Source organism: Hibiscus syriacus, unplaced genomic scaffold (assembly GCF_006381635.1).
Source record: "Hibiscus syriacus cultivar Baekdansim isolate YM2019G1 unplaced genomic scaffold, ASM638163v2 tig00110151_pilon, whole genome shotgun sequence".
Lineage (NCBI taxonomy): Eukaryota > Viridiplantae > Streptophyta > Magnoliopsida > Malvales > Malvaceae > Hibiscus > Hibiscus syriacus.
In genome coordinates, this window is record NW_024062603.1 from 999,507 (window position 1) to 1,021,781 (window position 22,275).

General features: G+C 34.7%; 1 pseudogene; it reads right to left on the reverse strand.

The window, feature by feature from the left end:
- Positions 1-302: 302 nt before the first annotated feature.
- On the reverse strand, positions 303-3,413 carry LOC120215644 (annotated as a pseudogene).
- Positions 3,414-22,275: the final 18,862 nt, after the last annotated feature.

Genomic DNA, 22,275 nt, shown 5'->3' on the forward strand with positions numbered 1-22,275 from the left:
GAACTTTCTCGACTCAACTCGTCATGATCTCGAATTCAAATGTAAGTCAAATCAACTTAAGTCAAATATTAACCAAATTTTGACCGAATCGAATTCAAACAACTTAACGACTCACACTAGTTATTGTTAAAAGTTAATTTCTTATGTTAAAATTTGACACTTCAATTTTTATTTTAGTTTAATAAAATTTGCATGTCTTTTGTAAAAGATGGGGCCTCAACTCGATAATACATATGTTCTCTGCTTCGATATTATTCACAGGTAATTTTTTAACCACATTACAACAGTTGAACTTCGCATTTACTCATTATTCATGATCAGATCAATTGATTCAGACTTTCACTTTTGTTGCTGCTTCTTTGATTTGTTCTTCTTACCGTATTGATTACTGCATATGCAACATCACCGACGCTAACTGGCTGAGCCAAGATCAAATCAGATGCCGGAAGAGAACTTAAAGGCTTGGTAAAGTTCTTGACAGCACTCAGAATCTTTTCCAGTGGTTCCCCAACCAGATCAAGTGGAAGCTCAAAACCATCCAGTCTCCTCTTTCCATATATAAATCCTGGTCTTAGGACAACACCTGAAATCCAAAGGCAAAGTAAGTTTGACACTCACTACAGAAGGATTACAGCAGATAGCATTAGATACATGATGTTCATGCAGACAAGTTCTAAGGGAAGAGAATCGTATAAAGTTTGGATTAGTAAGTTCGAGACGGTTCACACTGTTGTTAAAAGTCATTTGTGGAGGATTGGAGGGGCTTGAGGAAGATGAAGAGTTTTGAAGATAGGTTGGCAGAGTTTCAATAGTGATGGGGAGAGTCGAAGCTCTAAAGGTGACGGTGGACCCTATATAGGCTGAACTTGACCACTCCTGCGTAAGGTTAGAGATCAGACCATGGAGTGCTTTCCTAAGATGTGAAACGGCCATACTGTAGGACCAAGTTGCCTAGTCTACTCATTTCCCTTTCCTTCAAAGTCATATGTACCTTCAAATCAAGAGGGTGTTGTGATGTTTAAGATTTTCGAGCTCATCCTGAAGTGACTTTTAACATAAAATGATTACCCTTACATGTTAATTACTTACAAGAAGTCTCTACCTTGCTATACAGTTTTATATAATTAGTCAGGCATTTAAGATATCTTATACCATATCTTTGTAGGAACCGAAAAGGTTAAATCATTAAAAATTACCGAAGTTTGGATATTTGGATAGTACTTCTGATTCTGCTTTCCTCTTTCCTGTGAAGTATCCAGATGACAGTAAAAACGATGGTAGGTTGTAATCATGGACTGAGATTAAGATAAATTTCGGAATCCCTGCATGGAAAATAGAAGGCATTACAGAGGATATACTCTCAACCAATAATTGAACTTAAGGATTTAATAAGATCTAGTTATCACATACAATCCGTACCAAAATCCTTGGCAGCATTTATAGCCACAACATTTGCATCGCCATTAATTCGTTTCATTTGCTCCTCGCTGCCAAAACCTCCAAGAGTCGAAACCACAGCTGTAGCTCCAACAAGTACTTCATCCCAGTTAGCATAGAAAACATCTCCTGTGAAACAAGCTAAAGGTTAGATTTCATTCATATACAAATATAGACAAGTGAACTAAGAATAAGATGAATAGAACACCAAGAAAGATTTTACATAAAGCCAAACCTATATCTGATCCTGTTGGTCAGCAATGGTCTACTCAAAAGGTAAACTGAAGGTAGCGCCAATGCAAAATCTATGCAACAACAAAAGTGATATGTAGCTCTCTTGCTGCACTGGAAAGATGAAACCAGTGTTACCTAAATCGCCCCCACCCCCACGAATCATGTTTGAATTCGTACGTTCCAATTCCATATTCGTTCGTGTTCCTATTCGTTAAGGACTGCATGCTGGCACGATTAAATTGGCGTATCTAAAACCCAGCACAGAAAAAGCAAACAAAGTCGATAATGAGGGCAGAGAAAAAACATATAAATTCTAGCACTACAATCTATGTACTAGCATCGGGAAGAAGACAAATTTAAGTTGCAGTTTTGCACAGCTCTTCTTTCAATTAAGCAATAGAAGGAGAAAAGTCCATTTCTTATATATATAATGAATCAGTCATCACCAAATTATCCCACCCAATGAATCATGATCTCAAAATCAGTTCCAAACATAACCACCCCAACAAACCGCAAATGGTGAAACTAACGAATTGTGATCTTGTACCCATTCCGCGAACCACGAATTAGGTAACACTGAATGGAAAAAATCTATTAATGTTGATTCTCAAACTTCTAAAAGATAACAAGTCAATTTTGCTATATTTTTAGCTATTGATTCCAAAAGCAAATTCAGGACCCTAACATTCAATGTTATGCACAGGATAAGGGAAGATAAAACATGCCTGGAAACCAATTAAACTGATCAACCCACGAGCTAGAGTAAGTAGGACGTCCCGGCCTGATGTAACAATCATCGTAAGCTCTTCATCACACAGAAAAGGCAACATAAGAACATCAAACCAGTTGAGATAATATTTGAGACCTGCTTAGACTTGTAACTTCTATGCCCTTGGATACAGCAGCCTTGCATATTGCAGAACCAAAAAAACCACTTCCTCCTAACACTACAATCTATTAACAAAACCAAGTTGGTAAGAAATGTGTGCTTATTAACACCCGACAGAAGCAAAGCTTATCGACTAATCCGGTGTAGACATACCCTTTCGTTCTTTATATCAGCAACACCATCTATTGTATCCGATCTTGAGCCGTCACTGATTACTGCTTCTGCATAGCTACATTTCACACCAAACTTGCACAACCTACAATTGGAAACACAAAATAACGTTATATACAGGAATGGACCGAGGGGGAGTGGGTAAGACAGTCTCCACTGAAAATTTCAAATTATCGTATATCTAATAATATATTGGGCCTAGAATTTTATATTTTCTCCTCCTAAAATTTTAAAAGTTTAGCCTCACTTAAAATCCCGCCTCTGTCCTGGTTAGCAAAAGTTTTCAATCTTCTTCAAGACAAAGAGAAGTTCTTCAATTCAATCAAAAAATATCAGAAGCCAAAATACCCAAAAAATAGTTAACCTATCAAATTTCATTAAGATACTAGAAAAAAAAGTTATCCTAAAATTTTAAAAAGCAATAAATTCAAGAGCAAAATAGAACATATACAAATTTTCGACATGAAGAAATTATAATTTCAGACTGAAAAAATATAAATTGAAAAACGACCACATAAATAGTGATGAGGGAAAATAAATATTTGATTGGAAGAGAAAGGACCGGCATTGAGGAACTGAGTTGGGGCGAATTGGAAAGGAAGAGATGTTGCTAATAGAAGAGAGAGACGGAGCTGCGACGGTGAAAAAAAGCTCGAAACGATGTCATGTTGCCGGTAGAGGAAGGAGGAAAACGACGATAATGTCCGAGAAAAATATATTGCCGGCAAGTGTGCAAAGGAAGGTGGAATTGGTCGTTGAGCAGTGTACATACACGTGGTAAGTGTCGAATCAGCTTTTGGCGTTTTAAAAGATTTTAAAGACGGAAATTAGCATTCAATCCCTATATTCTTTTATCTTTCACAGTTTAGTACATAAACTATTACTTTTTTCTGTTTTGATACTTTAACTTTATTTTTTTAAAATCATGCCTAACGTTTAGTTTATGTTTTATTTTGGTACTCCGCTTTTAAAAACTCAATAGTGATGTTGACGTGTCACCATTGAGAAAAAATAAAAAATATCACGACAACGGTTATATTAATTTACATTAGGTATATTTTTAAAAAATAAAGTAGGAAACAAAATGAAATAAAAATAATAGTTTAAGTACTAAATGTATAGTTTGTCCATCATTTTAAAATAAAAGGCATAATGTATTGTTTGGATAAATTACATGTTTAATATCCTAACTATCAATTTTGTCTGTTTTGCTTACTCAATGATTATTTTTTCTAAAATCATACCTAACCTTACGTTTTGATTCTTTTTTTTTCTAGTCATTCACCTTTGAAAAATTAATAGAATTGTTGATGTGGTATTTTGAAAAAAAATAAATGTGACATTACCTTATGATGACACGTTAGTATCACCATTATTTTTTAACAATGGGTGACTAATATGAAACTAAAGTGTAGCATTAGGTATGATTTTTTTACAGCTAACAGAATGACCAAAATTAAACGAAAGTAAAATTAAGATACTAAATTTGTAGTTTATCCTAATTTTTCAGTTTTCTTACATCATATTTTGTCTTATCTATTATATTTGTGGCATTTTTCGTTGAAAAAATCATGTCTAAATGGAGACTACCGCATATAATAAAAGTAAAAAAAAATATTACTAAGATTATTTAGAAAGCAAGAAAAAATATAAAAATCAGTTTTAAAAAATTATAAGCTTTTGCTCATTAATTTTTTCTTGAAATATTTACCTAGACGAACATCGCCTCTGAACCCTCAGCCGACCATCAACTTCCCAAACAGCAGCGGAGTCTAGATGAAGCACTGCCTGATCCTCCTCTCCTGACCCACTCCCCAGCCTGCTTCCATGGATTGTAAAATCACTGCAGAGGCCTCTCTTCCACCTTACCGAAGCAAGGTTATAGGAGACGGTGCTCCCACGATCACTGAAGATTTTGTCTCTTGAAGATGATGACGTCGATCTCTTAAATGACGATATTGACGTTGGTGAATCCAATGGAGTCTCATATATCAACTTCTCTTCCCGAATCCACAACCTTGGCCTAAAAAGCATGGATCAAACCATAGTTGTTAAGTTCCTTGGACGTTGTATCGGTTATACGACTCTATATAACCGTAACCTTGCCCTTTGGAGACCCATACACCCTATAAATTGGTTGATATCGAGAATGATCACTTCCTAGTCAAGTGTACCTCAAGGATTGATTACTTGACAACACTCATCGATGGCCCCTGGGTTATCTTTGGACATTACTTAACCGTGGAACCTTGGACAATTTATTTTGATCCAGGCCAAACCCAGCTAAGCCGAATCACTACATGGGTCTGTCTCCTTGGACTTCCCATCACTTGGTATAAACGTAGTCTTATTCAAGCGATAGGTAAACGAATTGGATCGGTAATCAATGGACGTACACAATTTTTTGAGTACGAATCTTTTTCGGTGGTTTGTTTCAATTGTTGTATTTACGGCCACACGAAGGACCTTTTCCAACTTAATCATGTTGCTGCAAACCTTCCCAACCCCTCGAAACTCGCACACATGAATACCCCATCTGACCCGCCCTCCCATGGTGGTAATGGCCCCTGGATGCTTGTTCAAAATAGACAACGAAAGCAACCCCGAAAGAAACAATCAACTGCTGCTACCAGATCAGATCCTAGTGTTGAAGCATCTGATGTCAAAACCCCGGTGAATAAGCATCTCCCTGACCCTAAATTTGCTCAACCCCAAGTCCATCGAGCATCGAGACAGGCCACTAGTACCAGAACCAAATTGATTGGAAACTCAAACAAGGAAAATCAAAATCGGGGTAATGATCAACTAAGAGAAAAAATCAAAGCCTCTATCTCCCTCCGTAAACCTCCGATTACTGTTCTTGGTTAGCGTAACGTGAACTTCACGTCTCACCAGCTCTCACTCGATGCCAAAAGTATTGCTTATAGTGACAACTCATCCCATGGTCCCCCCAATCCCTCCCTCTCAACCATCCCTCACATGTGGTCGTCATTATTATTTCCAATGCCCCACCAAATACCCCGTTCACTACTACTGCCTTTCCCATACAGCTCATGTCTATACCTGATCATGCACCTTCTTCCAACTTTGAAGTTCCCCCGGACCCCTGATCGTAGCCAAGTTGCTCATCCCTCTATTCCTCGGAGCACCATGATTACTGAAGGCCCGAAAAGTATTAGTTATGGTGACTCAAATGGCCAATCAACAGGGGCGTGGTTGGGGCGGCGTGAACTGTGCGACCGCGTAGGGCCCCCAAAAAGTGGGGCCCCAAAAAAGTATATATATATAGTGGCTTTTTCTAATAAATGCCACTATAGATAGACCTATTGCGACGGTTTTTAAAAAACTGCCACTATTATTGTGCAGGCCCCAATGCCCAAAAAAAGTATATATATAGTGGCGTTTTCCCAATAAACACCACTATAGATGGACCTATTGCGACGTGTTTTTCAAAAAAACGCCACTATTGTTACCTCGAAATCGAATATATCTAAAAAATAGGGCCCCTTTATAAGAATTTGTACAAGGCCCCCGAAAACCTAGCCACGGCCCTGCCAGTCAACCATGGTTGAATGATCTCTACCTCTCGGCATCTATCATTTATTTTTTATGGATTTAAAAACCTTTGTTTGGAATACGCAGGGTTGTGGTAGCAGGAATTTTCTTTGGGTTGCTCGTCAATATATACCATATAACCGCCCAAATATTTGCGTTTTTCTACAGACTCGGATCCCAGCTCCACTATGGATGGGGTTATTAGTCGCTCGGGTTTTGTTCATTCCTTTCGAGTTGAACCTATTGGATTTCCTGGTGGTATTTGGTTTTGCTGGAACCATGGACTTTATATCGAGGTTGTAACATCCCAAAAACCAGGTTAGTGACTAAAGTGTAAGATTTTAGAACTTTGCGCCTGATTTTGAAAAATTGAAAAGGTCAGGGAATTAATTTGAATTAATTTATGTAGGATTGAATAGCAAAGAAGGACTGATTGAAGGGCATATTAGTAACTTGATAAGTAAATGAATTAAATATTCATTAGGGGTGTTTTATATCCACGTGGAGAAGAAAAAAGGGGAGAAAAAGGAATCCATAAAATTCTTTTGTCTTCATTCTTCTTTCTTCTTCCACCATGAGAGTCATAGTAAAGGTAAGAACTTTTCAGCTAATTATTTCTTGAAATTCTGGTTTGGTTTTGGTTAGTGTAGTATTAAGGAAGCTTGAAAAAAGCTTAAGGAGTTATAGAAACTAAAAGATGGTCAAGTTATGAGTGATTTAATAACAAGGGTTTTAAGTGGATTTGTGGAAAATAAGGAGTTAATGAATTTTGAAGATATATTTTACTTGTCATAAGTTGAGATAAGAAGTCTAAAGTGTTAGGAATGAATTTAGAACATGTTGAAAGTTTAGTAAGATTCTTAGTTTCAAGAGCTATAGAGAGATATTGAAGATTATGATGTGTTATAATGATATAAGATGGTTTGAGTGAATATAGTTGAGTTTTATAGCATGAAAGGAGTTTTTAAGTGGAGTTTAAGTAAAATTTTGGTAAATTTTTAGGTTAAAGAAAGAAGTTCTAAGTTAGGGGTATCGATACTGTATGAATAATACCGATACTATAAAATAAAAGAAGGTGATAATTAGGTATAGGTATCGATACTGAAGGAACAATATCGATACCATAAGGTAAACTTTGACAAATTCTTTATAGGGTATCGATACCGAAGGGGTAGTATCGGTACTAGGGGTATCGATACCAATATGTAAGTATCGGTACCATTTTTAGAGTGAAATTCAATAGCCGATAAAAGGTATCAATATTGAGGAATAGTATCGATACTATAAGGAGAGAAGTATCAGTACTGTACCTGGAGTACCGATACTAGTCAAGTTAAAATTTGGAATTTAGTGCATTGTGTAGCTTATGATATAAAGGATTTATTTTAACAATATGAACTCCGATATTTATATGGATCATATATTCTTGTAGATATCGAGCGTAAACAAAGTCCGGACAAGTCGACAAAGTAAGAATTACCAAGAAAGATATAAGAGATTGGTGTTAACTAGTGATGCCGAGGTGAGTGCATAGTGTATTGTATATGGTGTTTTTATTGAAATAAGACTTGCGATAAGTCTATTTCCTATGTTTGATTACATGGTTCCCTAACTACAAGCATGTTGATGATATGATGATTATAAGTGCATGTATAAGTGACATGTGTTTATATGTTATTATATGTACTATATGATCTATGTGAACATAAGAGAATAAAACATAAGCTATATGTTATGATATACATGATTATATGCACATGTGATATATGATATGAGACATAATCTATGTGAAATGATATGAGCTATGTGATGATTTAAGTGATTATGTGAACATGTGATATAAATAATTGGTAAATCTCATAGTATGTGATACTAGAGTTGAAGGTATAATTGGCATGCCAAGAATCGAGGGTTCTATGCGGTCCTTGTAACATCCTCAATACCGGGTTGTGACTAAATTGTAAGGTTTCAAAATTTGGTGATTTAATTAGAATAATTGAATTGTTTAAAGACTTATATGAGAAATGTGGTGTAGGATCAAATTGAAAAGAATGAGGAATGAAATGATAGTATGGTCATTTGCAAAGAAAAATTATTTTAGAATGGTATATATAGATACACGTGGAAGGAAGGAAACAAAGTTTAGAGGTTTCCAGAGTTCTCTTCCTTTCTCTTCTTCTTCACGTGTGAAGCCAAGCAAAGGTGAGTTTTCTCTTGAGCTGATTATGTGCTGAAATTTAAGTTTGGTTTTGATTATTAGATGCTAAGTAAGATTAAGGAAATCTTAACTTGCTTTAAAATAAAAGGATGAAGAGTGTAGGAGGATTTAAAGATTTGGAGTTCTTGAATGAAATTTAGAAATAGAGTTCATAATTAGAATAAGAAGTTGAATTTGACTTGTCATCAACCTAATTAAGGAAGATGAAGAGTTAGAACTAGATTTGGAACATGTTGGAATTTGAGTGAGATTCTTGAATTCTATGTGGAGGATTGGATTTTGAGTTTAAAGAAGTGGTTATTGAGTAGTAATGAGTGTAAGTGTATGTATGCAAGTTAGGGATATTAAAGGAAGTTAAATAATAAGAGTTGAGCTGAAAAGTGAGTGAATTTCCTGTGGAAAATGGAAATTCTGGGTTGTGTGCATTGGTACATCTTCAATGTGTACCTATGCACTCTCAAATAATTAAACATCGAATGCAATGAGGGCATCAATGCATAGGTAGTGCATCGATACACCCCATTAAGAAGAAAACATCGAATGTAATTTATGCACCGATGCATAGGTAGTGCATCGATACACACGTTAAGGAATGCATCGATACACTGTAGGGTGCATCGATACATACCTTCATTAAGAGATGAAATTAGCCTTTCTTTTGGTCTAAGGAATGAACAATTAACGTATATCATGTGGAATACTGATAAGCATCAATGTATAATTATGTAGATATTGAACGTGACTTTGCTTCAAAGTAATCGAAGGGTTAGAATTGATTCAATTCAAACAAGGCTAACATGAGTGCATATGCATAGCATGATTATGTTAGTATATTCAGTTCTAGACTTGCGATAAGTCTAGATTTAATATTTTGATACATGATTCCTTCAATATTATGAAACATGATATGAATTCATACCAAATGCACTATGTGATATGCTTGAAATGAACATGTATGAAAAGTTACATGTCTATGGGATATACAAGGTGAATTATGGTAAGTCTATTTTCCATATTAGGGCTTATATATATGAGTGTATGTGTCATATGTGATTGATTGAGTTACATGATATATATTAGGTATGTGAAGTGTGTGTGATGTGTTTGTTATGATTTATATGTATGCATGAGCATATGTATTGACATGTTATAGTATATATATTATATGTGTTGTGTATATATATATATATATATATAAATGTGATAAATATGTCAGATCATAAATTAAACCGAGTGATATGTGATTAGATGAGATATGAACATGTGATAAAGAGCTATAGGAAAGAAATATGTGATATGAATGTGTGAATATGTAATAAGGTAAAAGATAATGCTCATGATATGAGTTATGAGAACTGTAGGTATATGTGGCATGCCAATAGTCGAGGATTACCTATGTTCTTCGGAACATATGGACATGATTACCTATGTTCTTCGAAACATATGGACAGGATTACCTATGTTCTCCAGAACATATGGACAGTTACCTATGTTATTCGGAACATATGGATAGGTCCTTGGGACATTCATTGAGTTGTGGTGACAGCAAACGTGTGCACAACCTCATAGTACTCGTATACCTTGAGTTTTCAATAGTGTATATGGGCTTAAATAGGACATAAAGTGTATGTATATGATTATATTTTAATATGGTATTATTATGATTTACATTGTTTCATATGCGGTATGATAAATGATGATATGATAGTATAATTGCATTTGGATAGTAGACTGTATGTTTATATTTTTAGTAATTCTTTATTATGTAATTATGTCTCACTAAGTCTACGACTTAGCGTGTAAGTGTTTTTACACGTAGGTTCTAAAGAGCAAGAGGATCAAGAATAGGAATTTGCAGAGCAGCATATCTCCACTCAGCGATCAGATCATAAGTAAAGTCAAATATGTATTTGTTGTGTCTAATGTGTTAGCATGTAAGAAATATGTTAGTTACAAATTCTCTGATCAGTTGTATCTTGTTTTGGTCAACTTATGTAAAGTAACAATGTTATTTTAATGAAAGTTTAAAAAAAATTCTTCGGTTTTCTTTAAAAGTCAAACTTTGTAAAGTAATGTGACGCCTAAAACACGTATCCGGGTCGGATAATGGGTTATGGTATTACATTTAATGGTATCAGAGCTACCGTTAAGTCGATTATCGGCATAAACCGGAGTCCATAGTGTCTTAAAAAGTGTTAATGCCAACATAGTAGTAAGAACTTTTGATCAGATAAGAGTAATGAATTCGTTGTTTAGCTAATAGAAACATTTGGTTATCTCTTATTAGATGTCCGTACAAGATAGCTCCTGGGGTGAAGCGGGAGATGATAGATTAGCTGAAAGTAGTAATTCACCTACCCTGGCCAGGCAAGGTGAAGGACAGGCACCTTCTGGAGTGCCTGTGCAAGATCGAGATGTATTCTTCAGGACGTTGGACACTATTTTGACATGTTTCCAACCTCTTGCATCCTCAATGCATAGGATTAATGTAGCCAAAGAGTTAAAGGGATTAGGAGCTCTAGAGTTCAAAGGTAAAGCCGAAGAAAGTCCAGTTGCTGCGGACTTTTGGCTTAATGATGTAAAGATCATGTTAGAGGGACTCCACTTCTTTGATATGGAGAAACTAGATGGGATGGTCTCCTTCCTCCGTGGGAAAGCGAGAATCTGGTGGACGAATGTTATTCATAGGATACCAAATGATCAGATAACCTGGTATTTGTTTTTAGAAGAGTTTAAGCACAAGTATATAGGAGATCAATTCATCAGGAAAACGAAGTAAGAATTCTTGAATTTGAAATAGATGAATCGCACTTTGTATGAATATGAGTGCGAATTCAACAAGTTAAGTCGGTTCACAGCCGAATTGATTCGGACAGAGAAAGAAGCATGTGAGTGGTTTGTGGAAGGACTATAACCAAGGCTAAAAGAGATGTTGATTGTATTGAACCTGTCCTCGTTTCAAGAGGTAGTAAATCGTGCTAAATCTCTAGAAAGAGCTCAGAATGAGCGGTTTGGGGATCAGAAAGCTCAGCCTTTCAAAAGAATGGGGGCTTCGTCGAGCTCTGTACCACCCAAGAGAGGTAGAGATTTTGGGTTCCAATACCAAGTAACGTCTAAATCAGTGGTAACCTCTGCTAGAGGATCAAATCAGATGAGAGCTAGACAGACTCAATTAGGAAAGTCTGGTGATGGAAGAGCACAACAGAGACACTGTCAGATTTGTGGGAGATATCATGGTGGGGCATGTAAAGTTAAATCTGGAGCCTGTTTCCGATGTGGGCAAATAAGACAGTTCATGAGAGATTGTCCATTGGGGACAGGAGAGCCTGTACAGTCGGAGAGATATGCTTCGATGTCCCATAGAGGACGGGGTAGAGGTAGAGGAAGAAATCAGACAGAATCTTCTACTCAATAGGAAATACGCTCTACGGCTAGAATATATAATCTCAATATCAGATAAGACAGTGAGGATCTAGAGATAATAGCTTGTATCTTTCTATTGTACAGTAAATGTGTTATGATATTAGTTGAACTGATCTTGCATACCCATATATGAGTACAGAATGGGTAAGAGAATTGATAATTTAGTTCGAAGTCATTTGTAATAATAGTGGCTAAAATAAACAAGATATGTTGGAAGTGTTCCATTCGGATTCAGGGAATTGAATTCTCTGTTAATCTAATGGAGCCATTCTTGAAAGGATTGGAAGTAATATTGGAAATGAACTAGTTATATAGTTAGCATGCAAACAATGATTGTAAATTAAAAAGGGGTTCAACTAATCAACTTAGACGGATTGAAAATGTCAGTGTTAAAGGATAGATGTTAAAAAAACAAATAAGTAAAAGGAATAAGGTTTTGGAGGAATTTAAAAATGTGTATAATAGTGCGTAGTTTTAAAGATGAAAGTAGATGGAATGTTTGAATGTGAAATAGGGGAATTATATTAGAGATGAGTAAAAAGGAAGGCTTAATAAGTTAAGGAAATAAAGGATAAGTTATGTTAACTTGAAGGAATATCTATGGATGATCGGATGAAAGATATGTATGGCTTTAAAGAGATGGGTTGAATAATAAAGTATTGTAATGATGCCAATATTATAGTTAAAGGATTGGTGTGTTAATGGAAGTTAAGAATTAACTGAAAAGTTTAAGATAATAAAAAGGGATAAGTAACTTGTGACTGGAATAAGGAAAAATATATGATCTATGAGACAAGGAGATAGTGATTTATAAAAGAGTAAATAGATAGGGAAATTAAATGAAAAATGGTGTAAAGTGTGAATAATAAGTTGATATCGAAGTAAGGAAATGGTAGATAGGGTTATAAAAAGATAGTTTGATTTAGTAAAGTATACGTTTAATAACATTTGAAGAGATTTAAGGTTGTGTTCTGAGTTAAAGGATGATGGAATAAGAGATTGGTTCTGGTTATAAGGTAATTAGAAATGGATTGGGTTCTTTGGGAAGTGAAAGCAAATCATTGATTATAAATTGTAATGAGATAAAGTAGAGAAAGGAGCAAGAGAACATTAAAAGATATGTTCCTATCGGTATGTGTAATGAAAATTCGAGGACGAATTTTCTTAAAAGGAGGGGAGATTTGTACATCCTCAATACCGGGTTGTGACTAAATTGTAAGGTTTCAAAATTTGGTGATTTAATTAGAATAATTGAATAGTATAAAGGCTTATATGAGAAATGTGGTGTAGGATCAAATTGAAAAGAATCAGGAATGAAATGATAGTATGGTCATTTGTAAAGAAAAAAAATTAAGAATGGTATATATAGATACACGTGGAATGAAGAAAACAAAGTTTAGAGGTTTCTAGAGTTCTCTTCCTTTCTCTTTTTCTTCACGTGTGAAGCCAAACAAATGTGAGTTTTCTCTTGAGTTGATTATGTGCTGAAATTTAAGTTTGGTTTTGATTATTAGATGCTAAGTAAGATTAAGGAAAGCTTAATTTTGCTTTAAAACAACAAGATGAAGAGTGTAGGAGGATTTAAAGATTTGGAGTTCTTGAATGAAATTTAGAGAAAGAGTTCATAATTAGAATAAGAAAATGAATTTGACTTGTCATCAATCTAATTAAGGAAGATGAAGAGTTAGAATTAGATTTGGAATATGTTGGAATTTGAGTTAGATTCTTGAATTCAATGTGGAGGATTGGATTTTGAGCTTAAAGAATTGGTTATTGAGTAGTAATGAGTGTAAATATATGTATGCAAGTTAGGGATATTAAAGGAAGTTAAATAATAAGAGTTGAGCTGAAAAGTGAGTGAATTTCCTGTGGAAAATAGAAATTTTGGGTTGTGTGCATCGGTACATCATCAATGTGTACCGATGCACTCTCAAATAATTAAACATCGAATGCAATGAGGGTATCGATGCACAGGTAGTGCATCGATAAACCCTATTAAGAAGAAAACATCGAATATAATTTGTGCACCGATGCATAGGTAGTGCATCGATGCACAAGTTAAGGAATGCATCGATACACTGTAGGGTGCATCGATACATACCTTCATTAAGAGATGAAATTAGCCTTTCTTTTGGTCTAAGGAATGAACAATTAACATATATCACGTGGAATACTGATATGCATCAATTTATAATTATGTAGATATTGAACGTTACTTTGCTTCAAAGTAATCGAAGGGCTATAATTGATTCAATTCAAACAAGGCTAAGGTGAGTGCATATGCATAGCATGATTAAGTTACTATATTCAGTTCTAGACTTGCGATAAGTCTAGATTTAATATCTTAATATATGATTTTCAATATTATGAAACATGATATGAATTCATACCATATGCATTATGTGATATGCTTGAAATGAACATGTATGAAAAGTTACATGTCTATGGGATATACTAGGTGAATTATGGTAAGTCTATTTTCCATATTAGAGCTTATATATATGTGTGTATGTGTCATATGTGATTGAATGAGTTACATGATATATATTAGGTATGTGAAGTATGCGTGATGTGTTTTTTATGATTTATATGTATGCATGAGCATATGTATTGACATGTTATAGTATATATATTATATGTGTTGTGTAAATATATATATATATATATATATATAAATGTGATAAATATGTCAGATCATAAATTAAACCGAGTGATATGTGATTAGATGAGATATGAACATGTGATAAAGAGCTATAGGAAAGAAATATGTGATATGAGTGTGTGAATATGCAATAAGGTAAAAGATAATACCCATGATATGAGTTATGAAAACTGTAGGTATAGTTGGCATGTCAAGAGTCGAGGATTACATATGTTCTTCGGAACATATGGACATGATTACCTATGTTCTTCAGAACATATGGACAGGATTACCTTTGTTCTCCGGAACATATGGACAGTTACCTATGTTCTTTGGAACATATGGATAGGTCATTCGGGACATTCATAGAGCTGTGGTGACAGCATACCTGTGCACAACCTTATAGTACTCATATACCTTGAGTTTTCAATAGTGTATATGGGCTTAAATAAGACATAAAGAGTATGTATATGATTGTATTTTAATATGGTATTATTATGATTTACATTGTTTCATAAGTGGTATGATAAATGATGATATGATAGTAAAATTGAATTTGGATAATAGACATCATGTTTATATTTTTAGTAATTCTTTATTATGTAATTATGACTCACTATGTCTACGACTTAGCATGTAAGTGTTTTTACACGTAGGTTCTAAAGAGCAAGAGGATCAAGAATAGGAATTTGCAGAGCAGCATATCTCCACTCAGCGATCAAATCATAAGTAAAGTCACAATATGTATTTTGTTGTGTATAATGTGTTGGAATGTAAGAAATATGTTAGTTGCAAATGCTCTGATCAGTTGTGTCTTGATTTGGTCAACTTATGTAAAGTAACAATGTTATTTAATGAAAGTTTAAAAAACATTCTTCGGTTTTCTTTAAAAGTCAAACTTTGTAAAGTAATGTGACGCCTCAAACTCGTATTCGGGTCGGATAACGGGTTAGGGTGTTACATTTAATGGTATCAGAGCTATGGTTTAGTCGATTATCGGCATAAACCGAAGTCCATAGTGTCTTAAAAATGTTAATGCCAACATAGTAGTAAGAACTTCTGATCTGATAAGAGTAATGAGTATGCTGTTTAGCTAATAGAAACATTTGGTTATCTCTTATTAGATGTCCGAACAAGATAGCTCCCGGGGTGAAGCGGGAGATGATAGATTAGCTGAAAGTAGTAATTCACCTGCCCTGGCCAGGCAAGGTGAAGGACGGGCACCCTCTGGAGTGCCTGTGCAAGATCAAGATGAATTCTTCAGGACGTTGGACACTATTTTGACACGTTTCCAACCTCCTGCATCCTCAAAGCAGAGTATTAATGTAGCCAAAGAGTTAAAGGGATTAGGAGCTCTAGAGTTTAAAGGTGAAACCGAAGAAGGTCCTGTTGCTGCGGACCTTTGGCCTAATGATGTAAAGATCATGATAGAGGGACTCCACTGCTTTGATATGGAGAAACTATATGGGATAGTGTCCTTGCTCCGTGGGCAAGTGAGAATCTGGTGGACGAATGTTATTCATAGGATGCCAAATGATCAGATAACCTGGTATTTGTTTTTAGAAGAGTTTAAGAACAAGTATATAGGAGATCAGTTCATCAAGAAAATGAAGCAAGAATTCTTGAATTTGAACAAATGAATCACACTGTGTATGAATATGAGTGCGAGTTCAACAAGTTAAGTCGGTTTGCGGCCAAATTGATTCGGACATAGAAAGAAGCATGTGAGTGGTTTGTGGAAGGACTACAACCAAGGCTAAGAGAGATGTTGATTGTATTGAACCTGTCTTCGTTTCAAGAGGTAGTAAATCAAGCTAAAGCTCTAGAAAGAGCTCAGAATGAGTGGTTTAGGGATCAGAAAGCTTAGTCTTCCAAAAGAACGGGGCTTCATCGAGCTTTGTATCACACAAGAATGGTAGAGATTATGGGTTCTAATACAAAGTAAAGTCTAAATCAGTGGTATCCTCTGTTAGAGGATCAAATCAGATGAGAGCTAGACATACTCAATTAGGAAAGTCTGGTGATGGAAGAGCACAACAGAGACACTGTCAGATTTATGGGAGATATCATGGTGGGGCATGTGGAGTTGAATTTGGAGCCTGTTTCCGATGTGGGGAAATATGACATTTCATGAGAGATTGTCCATTGGGGACAGGAGAGCCTGTACAGTCGGAGCGATATGCTGTGATGTCCTAGAGAGGACAGGGTAGAGATAGAGGAAGAAACCAGACAGAATATTCTACTTAACAGGAAATACATTTTACGGCTAGAGTATATAATCTCAATATCAGAGAAGACAGTGAGGATCCAGAGATAATAGCAGGTATCTTTCTATTGTACAGTAAATGTGTTATGATATTATTTGATCTGAGCTTGCATACCCATATATGAGTAGAGAATGGGTAAGAGAATTGATAATTTAGTTAGAAGTCATTTGTGGTAATAGTGGCTAAAGTAAACAAGATATGTTGGAAGTGTTCCATTCGGATTCAGGGAATTGAATTCTCTGTTAATCTAATGGAGCTATTCTTCAAAGGATTGGAAGTAATATTGGAAATGAACTAGTTATATAGTTAGCATGCAAATAATGATTGCAAATTAAAAAGTGGTTCAACTAATCAACTTAGAAGAATTGGAAATGCCAGTGTTAAAGGATAGATGTTAAAAAAAAGAAAACAAACAAACAAGTAAAGGGAATAGGGTTTTGGAGGAATTTAAAAATGTGAATAATAGTGCCTAGTTTTAAAGATGAAAGTAGATGCAATGATTAAATATGAAATAGCGGAATTATATTAGAGATGAGTAAAAAGGAAGGCTTAATAAGTTAAGGAAATGAAGGATAAATTATGTTAACTGGAAGGAATATCTATGGATGGTCGGATGAAAGATATGTATGGCTTTCAAGAGCTGGGTTGAATAATAAAGTAATGTGATGATGCCATTATTATAGTTAAAGGATTGGTGTGTTAATGGAAGTTAAGGATTAACTGAAAAGTTTAAGGTAATAAAAAGGGATAAGTAACTTGTGACTGGAATAAGGAAAAATATATGATCTATGAGACAAGGAGATAGTGATTTATAAAGGAGTAAATAGATAGGGAAATTAAATGAAAAAGGGTGTAAAGTGTGAATTATAAGTTGACATGGAAGTAACGAAATGGTAGATAGGGTTATGAAAAGATAGTTTGATTTCGTAAAGTATACGTTTAATAACATTTGAAGAGATTTAAGGTTGTGTTCTGAGTTAAAGGATGATGGAATAAGAGATTGGTTCTGGTTATAAGGTAATTAGAAATGGATTGGGTTCTTTGGGAAGTGAAAGCAAATCATTGATTGTAAATTGTAATGAGATAAAGTAGAGAAAGGAGTAATATAACATTAAAAGATATGTTCTTATCGGTATGTGTAATTAAAATTCGAGGAAAAATTTTATTAAAAGGAGGGGAGATTTGTAACATCCTCAATACCGGGTTGTGACTAAATTGTATGGTTTCAAAATTTAGTGATTTAATTAGAATAATTGAATGTTTTAAAGACTTATATGAGAAATGTGGGGTAGGATCAAATTGAAAAGAATGAGGAATGAAATGATAGTATGGTCATTTGCAAAGAAAAATATTTAAGAATGGTATATATAGATACACGTGGAAGAAAGGAAACAAAGTTTAGAGGTTTCTAGAGTTCTCTTCCTTTCTATTCTTCTTCACGTGTGAAGCCAAGCAAAGGTGAGTTTTCTCTTGAGTTGATTATGTGTTGAAATTTAAGTTTGGTTTTGATTATTAGATGCTAAGTAAGATTAAGGGAAGCTTAATTTGCTTTAAAACAACAAGATGAAGAGTGTATGAGGGTTTAAATATTTGGAGTTCTTGAATGAAATTTAGAAATAAAGTTCATAATTAGAATAAGAAGTTGAATTTGACTTGTCATCAACCTAATTAAAGAAGATGAAGAGTTAGAATTAGATTTGGAACATGTTGGAATTTGAGTGAGATTCTTGAATTCAATGTGGAGGATTGGATTTTAAGTTTAAAGAAGTGGTTATTCAGTAGTAATGAGTGTAAGTATATGTATGCAAGTTAGGGATATTAAAGGAAGTGAAATAATAAGAGTTGAGCTGAAAAGAGAGTGAATTTCTTTTTGAAAATGGAAATTCTGGGTTGTGTGCATCGGTACATCTTTAATGTGTACCGATGCACTCTCAAATAATTAAACATCGAATGCAATGAGTGAATCGATGCACAGGTAGTTCATCGATACACCCCATTAAGAGGAAAATATCGAATGTAATTTGTGCACTGATGCATAGGTAGTGCATCAATGCACACGTTAAGGAATGCATCGATACACTGTAGGGTGCATCGATACATACCTTCATTAAGATATGAAATTAGCCTTTCTTTTGGTTTAAAGAATGAAAAATTAACGTATATCAATTGGAATACTAATATGCATCAATGTATAATTATATAAATATTGAACGTGACTTTGCTTCAAAGTAATCGACGGGTTAGAACTGATTCAATTCAAACAAGGCTAAGGTGAGTGCATATGCATAGAATGATTATGTTAGTATATTCAGTTCTACACTTGTGATAAGTCTAGATTTAATATCTTGATACATGATTCATTCAATATTAAGAAACATGATATGAATTCATACCATATGCATTATGTGATATGCTTGAAATGAACATGTATGAAAAGTTACATGTCTATGGGATATACTAGGTGAATTATGGTAAGTCTATTTTCCATATTAGAGCTTATAGATATAAGTGTATGTGTCATATTTGATTGAATGAGTTACAGGATATATATTACGTATGTGAAGTGTGTGTGATGTGTTTGTTATGATTTATATGTATGCATGAGCATATGTATTGACATGTTACTATATATATATTATATGAGTTTTGTAAATATATATATATATAAATGTGATAAATATGTCAGATCATAAATTAAACCTAGTGATATGTGATTAGATGAGATATGAGCATGTGATAAAGAGCTATAGGAAAGAAATATATGATATGAATGTGTGAATATGTAATAAGGTAAAAGATAAGGCCCATGATATGAGTTATGAGAACTGTAGGTATAGTTGGCATGCCAAGAGTCGAGGATTACCTATGTTCTTCGGAACATATGGACATGATTACCTATGTTCTTCGAAACATATGGACAGGATTACCTAAGTTCACCGGAACATATGGACAGTTATCTATGTTCTTCGGAACATATGGATAGGTCCTTCGGGACATTCATTGAGCTGTGGTGATAGCATACGTGTGCACAATCTCATAGTACTCGTATACCTTGAGTTCTCAATAGTGTATATGGGCTTAAACAGGACATAAAAAGTATGTATATGATTGTATTTTAATATGGTATTATTATGATTTACATTATTTCATATGTGGTACGATAAATGATGATATGATTGTATAATTACATTTGGATAGTAGACTGCATGTTTATATTTTTAGTAATTCTTTATTATGTAATTATGCCTCACTAAGTCTACGACTTAGCGTGTAAGTTTTTTTATACATAGGTTCTAAAGAGCAAGAGGATCAAGAATAGGAATTAACAGAGTAGTATATCTCCACTAAGTGATCAGATCAGAAGTAAACTCACTGTATGTATTTTGTTGTGTATAATGTGTTGGCATGTAAGAAAATTGTTAGTTACAAATGCTCTGATCAGTTGTGTCTTGTTTTGGTCAACTTATGCAAAGTAACAATTTTATTTTAATGAAAGTTTTAAAAACATTCTTTGGTTTTCTTTAAAAGTCAAAGTTTGTAAAGTAATGTGACGCCTCAAACTCATATTTGGGTCGGACAACGGGTTAGGGTGTTATATTTAATGGTATCAGAGCTATGGTTTAGTCGATTTTCGGCCTAAACTAAAGTCCATAGTGTCTTAAAAATGTTGATGCCAACATAGTAGTAAGAACTTCTGATCTGATAAGAGTAATGAGTATGTTGTTTAGCTAATAGAAACATTTGGTTATCTCTTATTAGATGTCCGGACAAGATAGCTCCCTGGGTGAAGCAAGAGATGATAGATTAGCTTAAAGTAGTAATTCATCTTCTCTGGCAAGGCAAGGTGAAGGACAGGCACCCTCTGGAGTGCCTGTGAAAGATCAAGATGTAATCTTCAGGACGTTGGACACTATTTTGACACGTTTCCAACCTCTTGCATCCTCAACGCAGTGGATTAATGTAGCTAAAGAGTTAAAGGGATTAGGAGCTCTAGAGTTTAAAGGTGAAGCCGAAGAAGGTCCTGTTGCTGTGAACCTTTGGCCTAATGATGTAAAGATCATGATAGAGGGACTCCACTGCTTTGATATGGAGAAACTATATGGGATGGTCTCCTTGCTCCGTGGGCAAGCGAGAATCTGGTGGACGAATGTTATTCATAGGATGCCAAATGATCAGATAACCTGGTATTTGTTTTTAGAAGAGTTTAAGAACAAGTATATAGGAGATCAGTTCATCAGGAAAATGAAGAAAGAATTCTTGAATTTGAAATAGATGAATCGCACTCTGTATGAATATGAGTGCGAGTTTAACAAGTTAAGTCAGTTCGCGACCGAATTGATTCGGACATAGAAAGAAGCATGTGTGTGGTTTGTGGAAGGACTACAACCAAGGCTAAAAGAGATGTTGATTGTATTGAACCTGTCCTCGTTTCAAGAGGTAGTAAATCGTGTTAAAGCTCTACAAAGAGCTCAGAATGAGTGGTTTAGGGATAAAAAAGCTCAGTCTTCTAATAGAACGGGGGCTTCGTCGAGTTGTGTATCACCCAAGAAAGGTAGACATTATGGGTTCCAATACCAAGTAAGGTCTAAATCAGTGGTATCCTCTGCTAGAGGATCAAATCAGATGAGAGCTAGACAGACTCAATTAGGAAAGTCTGGTGATGGAAGAGCACAACAGAGACACTGTCAGATTTGTGGGAGATATCATGGTGGGGCATGTAGAGTTGAATCTGGAGCCTTTTTCCGATGTGGGGAAATAGGACATTTCATGAGAGATTATCCATTGGGGACAGGAGAGCCTGTATAGTCAGAGCGATAAGCTTCGACTCCTAGATAAAACAGGGTAGAGGTAGAGGAAGAAATTAGACAAAATTTTGTACTTAACAGGAAATACATTCTACGGTTAGAGTATATAATCTCAATATCAGAGAAGACAGTGAAGATCCAGAGATAATAGCATGTATCTTTCTATTGTACAGTAAATGCGTTATGATATTATTTGATCTGAGCTTGCATACCCATATATGAGTTGAGAATGGGTAAGAGAATTGATAATTTAGTTAGAAGTCATTTGTGGTAATAGTGGCTAAAGTAAACAAGATATGTTGGAAGTGTTCCATTCGGATTCAGGGAATTGAATTCTTTGTAAATCTAATGGAGCTATTCTTCAAAGGATTGGAAGTAATATTTGAAATGAACTAGTTATATAGTTAGCATGCAAATAATGATTGTAAATTAAAAAGAGGTTCAACTAATCATCTTAGACGAATTGGAAATGTCAGTGTTAAAGGATAGATGTTAAAAAAAAGAAAACAAACAAACAAGTAAAGGGAATAGGGTTTTGGAGGAATTTAAAAATTTGTATAATAGTGCGTAGTTTTAAAGATGAAAGTAGATGGAATGTTTGAATGTGAAATAGGGGAATTATATTAGAGATGAGT